This window comes from Ranitomeya imitator, chromosome 2 (assembly GCF_032444005.1).
Source record: "Ranitomeya imitator isolate aRanImi1 chromosome 2, aRanImi1.pri, whole genome shotgun sequence".
Classification (NCBI taxonomy): domain Eukaryota; kingdom Metazoa; phylum Chordata; class Amphibia; order Anura; family Dendrobatidae; genus Ranitomeya; species Ranitomeya imitator.
Genome location: NC_091283.1, coordinates 106,509,171 through 106,524,189, shown reverse-complemented (window position 1 = coordinate 106,524,189; position 15,019 = coordinate 106,509,171).

Below are 15,019 nucleotides of genomic sequence, written 5' to 3'. Positions count from 1 at the left end.
ACCTTATACTGGAATACCCCTGTACGAAAAAAAAAAATCAACATTTACTAATGTGTATAAGAGTAAAGCAAGTTTGTATTAATTCTTAACATCCACAAACCATATCAAATTAAATGACACATTATACAGTAGATGTCTAGATATTCATTATCTAAAATCATTTTTGTGGTTTGTAAATGAAGCAGCAAGTTTTCCTGCAGGCCACTTTTCAGTAGAAAGTTGATCACAAGTCAAATTACTCACTCTATGCCAATAAGGTTTATGCCAAGCAGAAGCATTGTACCAGGTTGCCTTGCTATGGACCAGTAACACAGTGGTTAAGCGCTAAACTTTATTAAGCCAGTAAAACCAAAGTATACCCAACTGCCTTTACAAAAAGTCAGCCTTTTTGCTATACATATAGGGAAAAGTCTCAATCATTGAGTGAGAACAGGGCCAGATGGTTTGCTGTCCTCACCAATGCCTCCTCTTGCCAACCAAAGCTCATGGTGTACCATAAGGTGCACAAATAATGAGCAAACAATACCGATGTAAGGCACTTAACCCTGCTGTTGTCTTCGGTCAAAAACGACCGACCTTGAACTTCAATATTCTTTAAAATATTCACGATACGGCTCTGAAACCCGTGGCCGACCGACCCATCCTCCTTTAAGTCAATCAACCACAAGTTTCAGAACCGCATCTTGAACACCCCAAAAAATACCAAAGTTCAAAATCGGTCTCCCCAGTCCGAAGACAACAGCAGGGTTTTAAATAGTATATACATATATGTAGGGACAGGGAATGCGGGAGAGTCAGCTTACTGTTTGGAGTCTCTTCCGAGAAGTAGTTTCCATGCACGAAGCCACCCCGATCCTGGGCGTATACGTACGACAATATAAAAAGAGTTCTCCAGAGCGGTAGGATAAAACTTCACGTTCATTAGTAACGCATTAAATTAATGCATTACTAATGAACGTGAAGTTTTATCCTACCACGTTGGAGAACTCTTTCTATATTGACTGGTAAATAGTATGACCAGAAAGTAACAATGTCTAGTTTACAGACTAGGGAACATAACTCAATCCTGAGTGGTGGCCCTTTTATAGGGTTGGGTAAATAAGTGTACGATCAGAGGTGCTACCTCTCAGTACTCAGATGATCAGCACCAGTAGAGCCTTAATTATTAGTGACAGGTCATGGACAGACCTTAGAGGTGGCCTGAAATGAAGACTGAATGAATTTCTAGAAATCTATAGTTTAGATGCTTCAGATCAGTGCTTCCCTCCACTAATATAACCTGCCATGACATGTTGTAGCATATCAGTGCTGACAGGTGGACTTTTAATATTCTAAACCTTGCAAAAAGGCATCGGTGCTTCCAGCTACACCCGTGGCTTTACAGCTATCTGATATTTCTAGTTCTTGAAATATAATTGCAAATTAAAAATTACCTGTAAACTACCCATTAATAATGCAAATCACAGGGCTTACAAAGAAAAAAATATGCAGACTTGATCTATCTTGCCCATCGCTAAAGAGAATAAAGCTGAGAGGCAGACCCTGTAAATTGGACAGTCAGCTAGAAAAAAATTGTGTAACTCTCCTCAGTAATTAAAATAAGATTTTAGCTCAGACAACAAAAAAAATCCATTTGACAGCAGTTTCTCCCAAGAGTTCCCATTGCCTGGAGAGAGACATGTCACCAAGATCTCTATTGTATCTCCAGCTTTTTAGTGTAAGTGAAACCGACAGGCTCTCAATAGGCTATTTAAATATAGTCCGGGCATTGGCCTCCTGGGAACTTCTTCCAGTTAATGGTGCTCTTTTTTGTGCTATGTAATTTTAGAGATGGCACTGTGGCATAGGTCACAGCAACTGGACATTTTTGGGGGATATTAAGACACCTCACTATTGCACATGCACTATATTTGCAGTAGATACAAAATGACTTGATTTTATAATTCAAGTAGAACGCAGGTAACCTGGAACAAATGTGACAAATGTGAAGCAGCAGATGCCCTGGCCCTAAGCCCAGTAGTTAAACAGTCGCTGGCCTCAGTCCTTGTCCTGGCACAGTTCATGTAGGATTAATCGCCTGAAAGTGAGTCTTGGTACAAGCTTCCTACGTTCTCTAATACTTGGTGCCGTACAAAGATTTTTCTACAGTCACTTGCTGTGATGCACTGCCATAGATAGTAATATCCAGTCTAGTTCTTGCTATACAGCTACTGCATTAAGCCACACTATGGGAGGGTGTAAGTACCCCCTAAGATAGGAAGTCCCAACTTTAATAGAGAGGTGAGCAGCATTATCAGGTCCGACCCTCTGTGCCTTGAAAACTTGCAAATAAAATATTTTTGGTTAGACAATAAAAGTATTACTTCAGGAATATGTTTTTCTGCATAAAAGTATTTACAGGTCCAAAGGGCAACACTTTGAGATTTTAGAAATGAGTGAATCATTTGGCTGCCATTTTACACGTTGTAGACAAATTCATCAGCCAGGAAAGGCTGACATGAACTCAGGCATGGCTGGGCCGAATTCTGTATTTATAGCACAGCCCAAACAGGGAGAAACATGTAAAAAAGCAAGGAATGCAATCAACAGTTTATGGTGAATCTGGACAGTTAGAGGACGTCACAGCTTACAGTTACAGGTTAGCTATAGAGATAGGAAGAGAAAACCATAAAAACTGAACAAATTGTACAGATAGAGTCAGTGTTATAGCACAGCAAAGAAAAAAAGCAGTGTGTGAAGAAATGAGAATAATACATAGATTCAATTGATAGAGGAAGAGAGAGATGGGCGAGCAGGCAGTGGTTGTTCACAATGGGTGTGGTGCTGCTGGTGTACTCCTACAGAAACGCACCAAAATTGCTGGAAAAAAAAAGTTAATATTTTGATTGCCTCATAAAATGTGCGTGTCACAAACTATTTTACACATTTATTATATTAGTCTAATTTACTATTGTACATACCTCTGCAGCCTGTTGCACATGTGCACAGCGTTTCTTGGTCGGTCCTTTTTGGGAAGAGTGAAATTGTGTTAAAAAAAATACAAAAAAAAAAAGTCAAAAACAAAAAAGACATTTAAGGGTACGTGCACATGTGTTTCAGGCGGATTCTGCCCAGAATCCACATGAAAGAGTGCCCCATAAAATAAACATAATGCACGTGCTGTGTATATGTTCTGTGCTATGTCACATATTTTAAACGCTTCAGTGTAACCCTGAAGCAGATAAAAGAAGTGACCTGTCGATTCTTTGGGCAGCTTCTACTAGCTCTCTATACCTGAAAGTATAGAGCAAAAGATGCCAACGGTGCAGCTGCAGTATGAATGCTGGATTCAGCAAAAAGGATGCTGGTGGTTTCCTAAATTTTAGGAAAACTGGGTGGGTGCACCGGCATCCAAAAGAAGCCATGTACACATACCTGACTTCTCTGCCTCACAAAGGGTGTATGTCACAAATTACTATTTTTTTTATTATGTGAGTCAAATTTGCTGTAAGTAAACTACACATCAATACTGTGGCCTGTAGCTGCTGAAGTTTTTGGGGTGTTTAGCTAGCATTTCAAAAAAAGTTTATTCAAGTGTAATAAAAAAAATGCTAAAAAAAGTGGAAATGGCATTGGATTGGTTAAAGGAAAAGAAAAAACCTCATACCATGATATTTGACAATAAGAATGGTGGAGCTGCAAGCAGTAGCAGCACATCCACTGACACCAGTACTATTGAATGTAGGTAACAATTGTCCTTATTCTCTGGCAAACATATTAATGGGGAGGGAGCTGAAGATGTTATGAACTAAAGGGTACATCACTCATCTAACTCATAGGAGGAGAATGTTACCTCTAACAGTGACACAGTCAGCTTGAGTCAGTATTCTGCACCTTCCTTCTCCTCTGCCACTGTAAAAAGTAATCTTTTTTTATTGCAAACTTTTAATTCCATCAATCACAACTCTTTCTTTATCAATCCTAGACCCCTAAATCACTGCAATCTGAGTGTTAGGTAACATATTTTACAACTTCCAGTTTATATTTTGGATGAAACGAATATTCAGCATTTGAATTTGGATGAGATGGAGGCAGAGGAAATTGAGGATATGACTCATATGCCTAGCTGTTTTCATCCTGGTGATAAAAGTAGACAAGTCACTTACAGATAATCAGAGAAGATGATGAAGTGGATAACAATGATTGTGTGGTCAAAACCTGGGAACTAATTAAGGGTGACAAAGAGGTTATTTCATCAGTAGATAATGGCACCAGCTCAGTGATAAAAGCAGAACATATGTTCAGCCAAAAGATCTTTAAGGGAGAGATGTGCTTCTTTTGTGGTGCCTCAACAGCTGTTGGTGGAGGCTCATCGATGAACCACAACTTCCACAGGTTCGCTCATCTTTAGATTTCTTAGGCATAGTACACACCATTTGTCAGCAATATGGATTGATACATGCACAGATGAAAGTAGCTTCATTCGAGTGGTGAGGCTTTTCAGTTTTTTATTTTGTGGGCTTTGAATCATGTGTGGAGTTACGTTTCACAGGAGGAAGAGAGCTCACTAATAATTTTGTCAAAAAACAATACCATGACCAAACAATGACATCTAAACATCCCCCAAAAAGCTACTCCTCCCAACGATCCATAAGCAAATTGGTGATGAATAATGCTTTTCCATTGTGGCGCAGACCATGTCACAATATAAAAGCGAGAACTAAATGGCTTGGTAAACAAAATGTTGAAATGCTGGGCCTATGGCCAGGAAAATCCCTATATCTCCATCTAATTGAAAACCTGTGGTCAAACCTCAAAAACCAGGTGGACAAACAAAACAAAGAAATTGTGATAAACTCCATGCACTGATTACGCAAGAATGAGTTGCCATCAATCAGGATTTAACTCAGTGACCTGGGCAAATTTCCGGAATCTTGAAAAATAAAGGCCAACACTGAAAATATTGAAACTTTGAGTAAAACTTGATGTATTTGTCTGCAAAAGTTTAAAAACTTTTCAAATATAACTGTACTTCAGTGACCATAGAAACATCCAATGAAAAGAGCAAAAACACTAAAGTAGGTAAAGTTTGTGGAAAACAATATTTCTGTCAGTCTCAAATCTTTTGGCCATGACTGTATATAATACATGATGGACCAAAAAAGTTATCAGATGTTGTGCCAACTTGACACACATTTGAAAACAAAGGTTCACGGCCTGGACAACCAGGTCCGTTTGTACTTGATTAGGAGAAAAGGAAGTTCCAGCATTCATCTTCAAAGAAAAAATCTAAACCTTTAATTTATAAGATTAAAATCTAACATGATAAAGAAAACATTAAAGTAGAAAAGAGTAGCCTTATTATCATGCGCCTTTTGAACCGATATTATTAAATGCCTTATTATTAAAAACCTTAGCCTAGACTAAGAAGTATTTAAAATTAGTACCATATCTTTTGTGATTACTAAGAATATTTTTTTTTATCTTTGAAGATGAGTGCTAGTTTTTCATACTTGACTTGTGTGCTTTTTCTGGTAGATATCCTGAACCCTGACCCCATTGACTTTTGGGTCAGCAGATTGGACTAGAGGTTGGAATTGCATGAGTTTGCCATGGGTGTACTGTGTTGCCCAGTGTACTGTCAAAGACATTTTTCAGCTGTTGTTTTTTTTTACATATTTCATTTGTCAAAATAATCGGGAATGGATCAATGAAAGCGTTTTTCACCTAGAGCAGATTAGATTGGCTGTATCATCTGCCTGTACATTTTGTTCGATACTGTTCTGCTGCCACCAGTGCCGATGCCTCTACATACTGTATCTATACGGGACTTTTGCTGCAACCCTACAATGCACTAATCATTGCTTCTTCACTTTCCAAACAGCAAACTTTTCGCTGCTCCCAAAAAAAGGACAATTTATGTTTTGACTTGTTGAGAAGCAATTGCTTCTTAATTTTTCAGGCAACACATGTTTTGGAGGCTTGTTAAAAGTTATTGCTTTATCACTTTCCAAACAGTAAATTTGTTTCTCATCCCCACAAAAAAAATAATTTGTGGATGCTTTGTCAAAGCCATTGCTTCTTCCTGCACCATACTGCCTTTGTGCGTTGGGTAAGAAGTGTTAACATTTTTACAATAAAAATGTAATTGCTGCCCAAAAAAATGTTTGAGCTTGTTGTCAAGGCTGAAATAAGCTCTGCCTTCCTCATACTCTTGTTTCACGTACCCTATCACTAGTTTTCTTACACTATTTTTGGTGAATCTTACTGCTATCAAAAATGTTGAAATGTTTTAAAACTGTTACTGATGGTCCTGCTAACATCAGCTATATTTGGTCTGAGACCCTGATCGGTACTTCCTGTTGGATCTTCATTAGCCATACTGTTCAGGCGATGGTGATTCTCTGTTGCTTATCCACTTTAATTTTTTTTTGTTATGGTGTCGACAAGCTAAGCCATTGTACAGTTTGCAAACACCAAACTCGTTACTATGTCCAAAAAGGGATAATTTTTGTGCATCCACTTGTCAAAAAAGCCATGGCTACTTCAATATTCAAATTATGTGCAGAAACACCTGAACATGAAGCATCTGCCGACAAAAAAGGATAATTTTCAGAACATTATAAAAAGAAATAACTGGTTACTGGTAGTAACAAACAGTTTCTTTAATAACACATCCTAGTGTAAGACTTTTTAGTTAGTCTTTAGGGTATGCTGGTCCCTACCAGTTAGCATCCGTTCACCCATAGCCATCAGGGTTGCTAACCATCCAGACGTTCCATAAATGTCTGTAAAAATAGAGCACTTTTTAGTCCTGTCTGTAAATACAATTTTTTAAGGCATCTGTAATTTTTTAGAATTTGAACAAACTTCTACAGCTTATTTTTAAGGTAATTATCATTATTTTACTGTTTACAGTGAATGTAGCCCATGTGTCACAGGTTTGCCGTGACTGAGGGGAGCCAGAAGACCACAGCATCTGAGTACATACTCATGCACTATAGAAGCACTTCTCCCTCATATTAAATGGTGCAGTTTTCTTTCAGCAGTGCAGGGCTTAAACTGTTCAACTTGGAGTCTCTGAAGCTTCATGTTTGGAGGATCTCAGCTGTGCAGTATCAGACACTCCTCTCTCCTATATATTCTCCCTATGACCATCTAGATTGCCAGTGTTAAGTCTTGTACTAAAAAAAATAGGATGGTTTTTCATCTTCTTAAAAAATTCTTATCAAACTTTATTGATCCACATTGGGAGAGAATAAAAAAACTCCATACAAAAAGTGAACCTCTGGGGTTAAAGCGATGCGTTTCGATCTGACATACGATCGTATGTCAGATCGAAAGGCGTCGCTTTAAACCCAGAGGTTCACTTTTTGTATGTAGTTTTTTTAATTCATTTCCAATGTGGATCAATAAAGTTTGCTAAAAAATTTTTAAGGAGCTGGAAGACCCTCCTATTTTTTTTTACTCATCTTGTCTTGTCTTCACGAAGTTCCGTGCATCTGTGGGTCTGGTGAGCTGGCTGTGATCTCGTACCATTTATTTCTTTTTCTTAAGTCATGTACTACCTGGTGAAGAAGTGGAGGATTTGGTCTTCCGTAGAGGCGTTTTTGGAGAGTTGTTTTGTGACTGTTGCTTGGTGTTTTGGCTGTGTGCATTCCCCCGTCCTCTCTTATTTAGTTTCCATTCTGACATGAGTGGTCAGTGTTGTTATCTGCTTATGGGGCATAATACTGTCTGTTATGGTAGAACTGTCACTTTTCCTGTAATTAAGACCAAGCTATTTTCAACGTGCTAACAATATCTGTGACTTTTTCCCAAAATATGAGGATAATGATGAAATGCAGGCAAGATAAATATTGATAATATACCCATAAAAATATAAGTTATATTACCTGTAAAATTTACAGATTATAATTGGTATTTACCAATATTCTGAACCTGGTAATCAAACCATGACATGAGTTTTATACACATATGGCACTTGTAATAAGGTCATCACATTTTTGTATTTCACCATTTTCTTTACTTGCACACATTTATTGTCCTCATGTTCGTAAATGTGTAAAATTACAAAGACCTTGTAAATGCAAACAACTTTGCAATGTTTTCACTCCATTCTCATAAAGATTTCTAATTCTCTAGTTTACTACTCATTGCAAAAGTTATCTCTCAGGTGGCCAATTTTCAAGTCAAGGAGCGAGTGTTTGCAAGCATTTTGCCATAGAGCTTGCAAACGCTGTTCTGAAGCTTGATGGATTGCTGGATCCAAACAGCTTCAAAGCTCTTGCACTTTTTTGGCTATTGTATAGTGCTTGCCAACTCAACACTGCTGATAACCCAAACGGTCAATCATCAGGAATGCACCGCCGCCCTCCTCCTGGCAATCAGGAAGTCAGGAGGCAGGGGAACGGTTTGCTCCTGAAGACTAAAGATGAATATAACCCTTTAAACATTTCATTAGTATTGACTTGCTTAACAACATCACAAGTAATCTTATGAAATGTAATATCTTTCTTTCTATTTAAGGATAATTTTCCAAGCTTATTACTGTAATTTATAGTCATGTTTCCTCCCATATAATTGGTAATTGCATTTTCCATTTCGTAACAATAAGTATAATATATATAAGTGTAAATCGTGCTGTTCATTTGATGCAAGTTTTAAGGGTTCTTCAAGATCTTATTAGGCATAATATGAATTCATTACAGAAATGCAAACTTAATAAGAAATATAAGGTTTGCCTTAATTTACAGCGTCACGCAAATGTCCTTGGTGAGTCATGTGTGAGCTGTCACTAGATGCAGTTGTTAGATACACACTTAAAGGGACTCTGTCACCTGAATTTGGCGGGACTGGTTTTGGGTCATATGGGCGGAGTTTTCGGTTGTTTGATTCACCCTTTCCTTACCCGCTGGCTGCATGCTGGCTGCAATATTGGATTGAAGTTCATTCTCTGTCCTCCGTAGTACATGCCTGCACAAGGCAATCTTGCACAGCGCAGGCGTGTACTATAGAGGACAGAGAATGAACTTCAATCTAATATTGCGGCCAGCATGCAGCCAGCGGGTAAGGAAAGGGTGAATCAAACAACCGAAAACTCCGCCCATATGACCCAAAACCAGTCCCGCCAAATTCAGGTGACAGGTTCCCTTTAAGTTTCTTATGACCAGAATATTTTATATTCTAGTTATTAAGTGGATTTATCAGGCAAAAACCAGCTGCTTACAGTTCTGGCCCTAACAAAGATGTTTGCTTAAAATCGCAAAAAGAAATGATTGAAAAACTCTGTATTCATTTCTATTGTAAAACCACATTGTGGCGCATATGTTGAGTCTTTTGAGGGTTTTTTTCTGCTTCATGTTTTGAAAAACAACTGGAGGTAAAATGGAAAGTGCATGTGTTCCTTGACTGAATCTGCTCCAAACTGACAACAACACATAACGCAATTGGTGTCTTCAGGGGTAGGAATACAACAGCATAGTCCACCACCCTTACACAGGTACTGGAAGCACTGGAGGACACAGGCAGACAGGACAATGGAAAATTTGGAGAAAGTACTGGTGCACAGTCAAACTAAGAGTCTCAATACCAAGACACAGGTGTGTATCTTGGCCTTTATGTAGCCCTAGGTAGATGATCACATTGGAGCATTCTGTCCCACTTTGAAATGTGGCGCAAAACCAAGTTCAGTGGACCGGGGTGAAGGGAGCAGAGCCTGGACCCAAGATAGGTATGTAACAACGACGTGGAGTACAATAGAGTTTAGCGGACTGGTGTAAATTGAGCACAGTCCAGGCCCAGGACAGGAATGTGATACCGACCTGGAGTATAACAGAGTTTAATGGACAGGGATGAAGGGAGCATAGCCCAGACCTAGGACAGGTGTGTAACAATATTATATATGTTGGGATATAATGTAAAAGAGCAGCCCAGTTAAATCGATAGTACAAGAAAATTAATGAATTAAGCCTCTATGAATATATGTTGGCAGACATGACAGTCAGGACTAGTTTGTTTCTAGCTTTAATGTTGGGGCTACACCAATGTATGATACTGTAACAACATAATCAAATAAATGCAGTTGCATTGCATCCTGTAAGGCATCGTGACGATGTAAAGCAGGAGCCTACATGCAAAGCACAGATAATGCAAGGCAGGAGCAGTCAGTCATTGATATATTTCTATTGAAATGCAATATTAGTTTTACAGTAATTTAATGCAATTCTGAACAATTATTGATGATTACAAAGCAAGTCAACAATGCAACAAATAACACGAAACTTAGAATGTCAGATATCGTATTTCACTGTATAGAGCTAATGTTCCCTCAACAATGGTGGTGCGCTCATTCGGGGAAGTCACCGCACGAGTCCTCTCTGAAGCTTTGGTCCTATTGGGGGTCACCGGATTTTACCGCTAGGCCACAATTCTCTTCCTGACATAGTCTATTAAAGCACGTTGTACCTCCCATGCATCAACCAACCCCTTCCCAACCTGTTGCCCTAATCCCAGTCGACCCCAGTACCATAGGATATAACTGAAGGTGCTCAATTGCGCTGTCCCTCTGCAATCGCAGGCGTACCTGTACTGTTGCAGTCCCTCGGTGACCTTTTTGGCTTGACCAGCAGCAGAATTCTCTTGGACTTGGTACAGAAAGGACAGTACCTTGGCTCCTGGCAGGTGATGTCTGCTCTCTGAGGTTTTACTGATATGAGGCATACATCATGGTCATGACCAGTGCATACATAACTTGGAGTCCTTAACAGAATTCGGGCCTTGCTAGACAGTGACCAACCCCTTGGTGGTGTAGACTTTCTACTGAGGCCTGTTATATCCCTGGAGCTCATGTCACGGGTGTGTCAGAAGCAGCAGAAAGTCGCACAGCATCTGTCTGCTGAAGGTCTCTGCGGTTAGCTTTACAGATGCCTTCCTAGTCTTTCTGACTCTTGGACCCAGTAGAAACCTCCCCCAACTCTAATTGCCAAACTTGGACTGAGTGTTTATTGACTTTCTGTCTGCTTCTGGAAATTGCCGGTGATATTTCCATTTTCCCTTTGTTGAGGCTTGGAGCTGTAGCAGTCAGCTATCTTCCTCTTGCTGCTGGAGGATGTCTGTGTTACCTCTCTGAGTCTACTCAAGATAAGTGTACCCCTTGTTTGTCAATCCCAGCTGTCTATAGTGGTAGTGGGGATTGACTAGTTGCTCACCTTGTCCTTCCCTAAGCAGGGCTTATTGCCAGGGTCAGGCAGAGATTAGGTTCCTGTTCGGCAATAGCTGCAGAACCTATATAGGGATGTTTAGGGCAGACAGGGTGATGTTAGATCTGCCTAGCGGTCCCCACTCCCCCCTTTCCTAATGTTGGGCTCCCTTCCCCTCATCCCTTTGTGTTGCACTTAGTCTTTCCTACACTGTGCGTGACAACGTGTCTTCTCCATTCTCTTCACTGGTGCTAAATCTGCCTGTGGGTTGGTGCACAGGGATTTTATAACAGAAAAGTCTCTAATGTGGGTCACCTGATAGGTTCCCACAAACAAAGTCACTACCCCTGCAAATCTTCCAGCACCATTTGGTTCCACTGGCCAGCAGTTGGCAGCCTCTTCTCACTGATGCCACATCCTACAAGGCCTTTTAAGGGGTATCACGGCTTCCTCTTACAACCACAGCAAGCAAATTGCAAAAAAATCCAAAAGGCTCCGATTTCCCATTCATTTGCATGATGCTGTGATGTGGCGGCATAAAGCAATCTTAATCTACGCAGCCAGTGTTGAAGCCAAAGTGTAGCCCCAGTCTAAAGGTAAGTCATTCCAAAAAATACAACAAATACGTAAAACTGTTTAAAGATAGAAAAACGCACATTTGAATTGAAGCTGACATCATTTGCACCTCTGCATTTTGCTATAAAAGTTAGCGTATCTGTCATTTCCAAGTTTGTAAATGAATCACACGCACAAAGAAAAGTGACATAAATGTTATCTAAAAATAACTGATTATTCAGTGTTATTATAGTGTTATCATACAATGTGTAATGGAAGCCTGCCATGTTGTACAGTTTTACTAAAAGTGAGAAAACCAAATAAAAATATTTTCTCTTTCAGCTGAAATAATCTGATTGACCCATTCACCCAGCTAGAATAAAGTGACTATAAGTGGTTTATTGTCATTGCTGAAAAGTCTTGAGAACAAAGGTGAAAGACACAAGGTGCATATTTAAAGTCTGTTTACATGGACTGATCAGTGGCACGGTATGACCGCTAGTCCATAATCTTTTACCAATTGGTGGCGATTTAAATGCCTGTTTACACATGCAGACCAAAGTAAATGATACGTACTGAATGATCTATACTAGACCTCTCAATGAACACAAGCTGCTACGGTTCTCAGCAATGCGAAACCTATTTACAAAGGACGATGCACCACCGAAAACGATGGTCTTTTATGGTGCAAAAAAGAAGATTTCACCCAATGAAATAGGTTTTTTGCTCGTTCATCGGGAGATCGGCAGCCTGTTTTCACGGCAAAATAATTGTGATCTCAGAGTTTTTTTTACAGCGCTCAGTCATGATTATATTGCAGTGGAAATACAGCTTCATAGTACAAAGATTTAAAGAACTTGACCCGTTTGCCTTATCCTACTCTAAAGATGTTATGACTTGGACTGTGAGTGGTTTCTTTCTTCTTCTATGGATCATTTTAGCGGGTTTGAAGAAGAGGGGGCGTAAAGGAGGGGGTACTGTAACAACCCTGCCGGCATCACTGCATGGCCTTCCATTCCCCACCTGCCTGTTACATCTACTCACTCACCCAGTGCCATGCTGTGAGATCTGTCTGCTGCTGGCTCCATGCCATGTGCTTCATGGCGGCCTGCTCTGTGTACACTTCCTGGCTGTGTGCATAGGGGGGCGGCGCCAGCCACTCCGGATTCTTATTGAGACTGTGTGCACCTCCCTAAGGTGCTTCTGGCCAATAGCCTTGAGGCCTCTGATACTTAAGGCATCCTCACCCATTGGAGGATGCCTGAGCAAACTATTCCCCTCAGTTAGCATTTGCTACTGAGCTGCCAGGTCGTGTGTTTCCTGTCTCTGAGGGCTGCACTATTGCAGGCCTTCATCTGTGTTCTGTTTGTGTATCCATGTCCGTTCCTGTCTGTACTCTGGTCTATGTCCGTCCCTGCTCCTTCTTTGTCATTAGTCATTTCCCACTCAGCTGTGTGTACCTCTGCCTTATCTTTCTGCACTGTTCGCCACTGTCTGTGGCTCTGCTTCTCTCTGCTCAGTTCTACCACAACCTGTGGCCCTGTGTCTCTCAGCTTTTCTCTCAGCTCTGCTCTCTGACCTTGCTCCGCTCTCTGTGGCTTTGCTCTACGGCTCCGCTCCTTGCGGTTCCACCTGGCACCGCTCCTTGCGGTTCTACGTCTTTAGCTCTTGGCTCCGCCTCCAGCGTCTTCGCTCTTGGCTCCGCCTCCAGCGTCTCCGCTCTTGGCTCTGCCTCCAGCCTCTCCGCTCTTGGCTCCGCCTCCAGCGTCTCCGTTCTTGGCTCCGCCTCCAGCGTCTCCGCTCTTGGCTCCGCCTCCAGCGTCCCTGCTCTTGGGTCTGCCTCCAGCGTCTCCGCTCTTGGCTCCGCCTCCAGCGCCTCTGCTCTTGGCTCCGCCTCCAGCGTCTCCGCTCTTGGCTCCGTCTCCAGTGTCCCCGCTCTTGGCTTCGCCTCCAGCATCTCCGCTCTTGGCTCCGGCTCCAGCATCTCTGCTTTTGGCTCTGCCTCCTGCGGCTCCGTCCTTGGCTCTGCCTTCTCCTTCTCTACTCTCTGCTCTTCCTTCTCCTTCTCTGCTCATAGCTCCACCTTCTACTCGTACTCCGCCTCCTGCGATTCAGCTTTTCTTCCACTCTTGCTCTATCTTAATTCTGCAACTTTCCCTACAGGTCTCTACCTGTTCCTTTATATTCTCCAGTCTGAACAGGTTCTTACCTGTTTCCACACATCCATCTGAATACCAGTTCCTACCAGAGTATCAGTCCTGTCTGCCAGTGCCAGCCGTGCCCGCCTGTCTGCCTGAGTGCCAGCCGCGCCCGTCTGCCTGCCTGTATCTCCGTCAAGCCAGTCCGCCCGTCAGGGCCTCTGCCATACCCGTCTGTCAGCCAGTGTCACAGCCGTGCCTGCCTGCCCGTGTCTTGTCGCCGGTGGGATCAGCATCCACAGTCCGACTCCACCCTGGAGTGGTACCTGGTAGCTTCCTATTGCACAAGTCTGACCTCACCATCAGAGGCTCCAGCGAACACCTAGGAAGCTACTTAGTTACGCCCCTTCCAGGGAAGTTCGGTCTGTGGTCCAGTGGGGCCACACCCCCAGGTGCCCGCACCAACCAGTCTCGCGCGCGAGCGTTACACTGTACTTGCATATCTCTTAAATCTGATACGGTGTTTATGTGCCATGCTAAAACTACAATGTTGGAAGCATGTAGTTTTATTCTGAAGTGTTGTAAATGTTACTGAGGCAGGAATAGTCCAGTGGGTTGTCTCTTCCTCCAAACTAGTCCTGCCTTGGATCTCCTAATCACATCTCCCTCGGACGTGATTAACAGCCAGAATAAAGGTCCTACCATAATGAGTATTGATTACAGGCAGCCAGTCATTCCCAGCGATGCGTGATTAGACGATCTGAGGCAGGACTAGCCCAGGGGAAGAGATGCCCTTCTGGACTAGTCCTGCCTAATAAGCATAAGCAATGCTGCAGGATAAAAGTTCATTCTTCAGAAATTGCAGTATTAGTATGGCACATATAACACTCAATAGATTAAAGAAATTCGCACCCTAACAGATTTTCTTTAAGTTTCTTTGTTTCTTGATGCCCTTTTGATCTATTTTTACCTAGAATATTCACAGTGATAGCTTGACGTTCTTCCACCTTAGACAATGGTTGGGTTTGCTTTCTTCACCCTGTATGAAAATAGTTTGAGAAAAGCAACGTAGTAGGACAAATATATTAAAGATGTGTCTGTAGGATAACTGCTGAACAGAAAACATCCTATCGTTCATGACACAAA